Consider the following 2,510-nt stretch of genomic DNA (forward strand, 5'->3'; position numbering starts at 1 on the left):
TGAGGGCGGAGGTGCGGGATGTGGATGAGATGCGTTGGAGGGCATCTTTAACCACATGGGAAGGGAAATTGCGGTCTCTAAAGAAGGAGGCCATCTGGTGTGTTCTATGGTGGAACCGCTACTCCTGGGAGCAGATACGGCGGAGGCGGAGGAATTGGGAATACGGGATGGCATTTTTGCAAGAGGTAGGGTGGGAAGAGGTGTAATCCAGGTAGCTGTGGGAGTCAGTGGGTTTGTAGAAGATGTCAGTGTCAAGTCGGTCGTCACTGATGGAGATGGAGAGTTCCAGGAAGGGGAGGGAGGTGTCAGAGATGGTCCAGGTAAATTTAAGGTCAGGGTGGAATGTGTTGGTGAAGTTGATGAATTGCTCAACCTCCTCGCGGGAGCACGAGGTGGCGCCAATGCAGTCATCAATGTAGCGGAGGAAGAGGTGGGGAGTGGTGCCGGTGTAATTACGGAAGATCAACTGCTCTACGTATCAATCAACCAAATCGCCCAGTGGCTAAACATTTCAACTCCCCTCCCACTCTGCCGAGGATATGGAGGTGCTGGGCCTCCTCCACCACCGCTCCCTCACCACCAGACGCCTGGAGGAAGAACGCCTCATCTTCCGCCTCGGAACACTTCAACCCCAGGGCATCAATGTGGATTTCAACAGTTTCCTCATTTCCCCTTCCCCCACCTCATCCTAGCTTCTAACCTCCAGCAACTCGATCCCCTGACCTGTCCGGACTTGTCCGACCTGCCCAGCTCCTTTTCCACCTATCCACTCCACCTTCTCCTCCCTGACCTATCACCTTCATCTCCTTCCCCACTGACCTATTGTACTCTATGCCACTCTCTCCCCACCCCCACCCTCCTCTAGCTTATCTCTCCACGCTTCAGACTCTCTGCCTTTATTCCTGATGAAGGGCTTTTGCCCGAAACGTCGATTTTGCCTGTCCTCGGATGCTGCCTGAATTGCTGTGCTCTTCCAGCACCACTGATCTAGAATCTGGTTTCCAGCATCTGCAGTCATTGTTTTTACCACCATTTATAATTAACAAATCTAAATATTACAAGGAGCAAAGTCTGGCTAACCTAGGTCTCTTAACAAATCACTCACGGAGTATGGATGTCACTGGCTGGGCTGGCATTTAAGGCCCATTCCTAGTTGCCTTTAAGGAGATGGTGGTGAGCTGCTTTCTTGAACTGCTACAGTCCACGTGCTTTAGGTTGACCACAGTGCCCTTAGGGATGGATTACCAGGATTGTGACCCAGTGACACAGAAGTAATGGCGATATTTTTCCAAATCAGGATGATGGTGTTCCCATGCGCTGCTGTCCCTGTCCTTCCAGATGGTAGCTATTGCTGACTTGTAAGGTGCTGTCTAAGGAGCTGTGCTGAGTTGCTGTACTGCATTATGTAAATGGTGCACACTACTACAAGTGGGTGTCAATTGTGAAAAAAATGGAATTTAAAAGTCCTGAAAGGTGCCTATCATGTGTACTGCTTTGTCCTGCATTATGTCAACATTCCTGAGTGTTTTTGAGGGTTGTAGTCATCCAGGCAAATGAAGAATACTCTATCACACACCTAACCTGAGCCTTATGAATTTATATATGTATTAGGGAGGTTTGAGGTGAGTTATTTGTTTCAGAATTACTAACCTCTGATCTGCTCTTGTAGTCACAATATTGGTGTGGTTGATCCAGTTCAGGTTCTGTTCAATTATAATGTCAAAGTTGTTGAAATCTGGGGATTCAGCAATATCATTGAAAGTTGAGGTGCTATGTTTAGCTTCCCTCTTGTGTGGCATGATGATTACTTGCCAATTTTATTCCAAGCCTGGATTTTGTTGAGTTCTTGCTGCATCTAGGCATGGTCTGCTTCCGTATCAGAGGAGTTGTGAATGGTGCTGAAGATTATGCAATCATCAGCGAACATCTCCACTTCTGACTTTACGATGAAGGGCAGATTATTGATGAAGCAGCTGAAGATGGTTGAACCTAGGACGCTGAGGAACTCCTGAGGAGATGCGCTGGAGCTGAGATGACTGACCTCAGACAATCACAGTTTGAGGTGGAGAGTTTCCCTTGGTTCCCATTGAGTCGATGGGACTTCATGACGCCATACGTGGTTGAATACTGCCTTGATATCTATGACAGATACTTCCACCTCATCTATGGAGTTCAGCTCTTCTGTTTATGTTTGTGACCAAGTCTGTCATAAGGTAATGAGTACTATTGCTGGAATGTTGTCAGGGTCTTGGAGTGAGTCATGAAGGTTGAAGACCCCTGGAGGAGGCCAGGATAGTTCATTCACTCTCTGAAGATTGATGTAAACGCTTCAAGCTTTGCTGGGCTGCCCCATTATTGAGGATGGAATAGCTGTGGAATGTTCACCTCCTGTTTGTTATCTAATTGTCCACCTCCATTCTCTTCCATCACCCATAAACCCAACAGATTCTGCAACTGTATCCTCTTATAGATGATGTCACTCTTGTTTATGATGTTGCTGATCTTCACTA

This window comes from Chiloscyllium plagiosum, unplaced genomic scaffold, assembly GCF_037043375.1.
Source record: "Chiloscyllium plagiosum isolate Xiang-an unplaced genomic scaffold, Cpla_swu_hap1 HiC_scaffold_3, whole genome shotgun sequence".
NCBI classification, from domain to species: Eukaryota; Metazoa; Chordata; class Chondrichthyes; order Orectolobiformes; family Hemiscylliidae; genus Chiloscyllium; species Chiloscyllium plagiosum.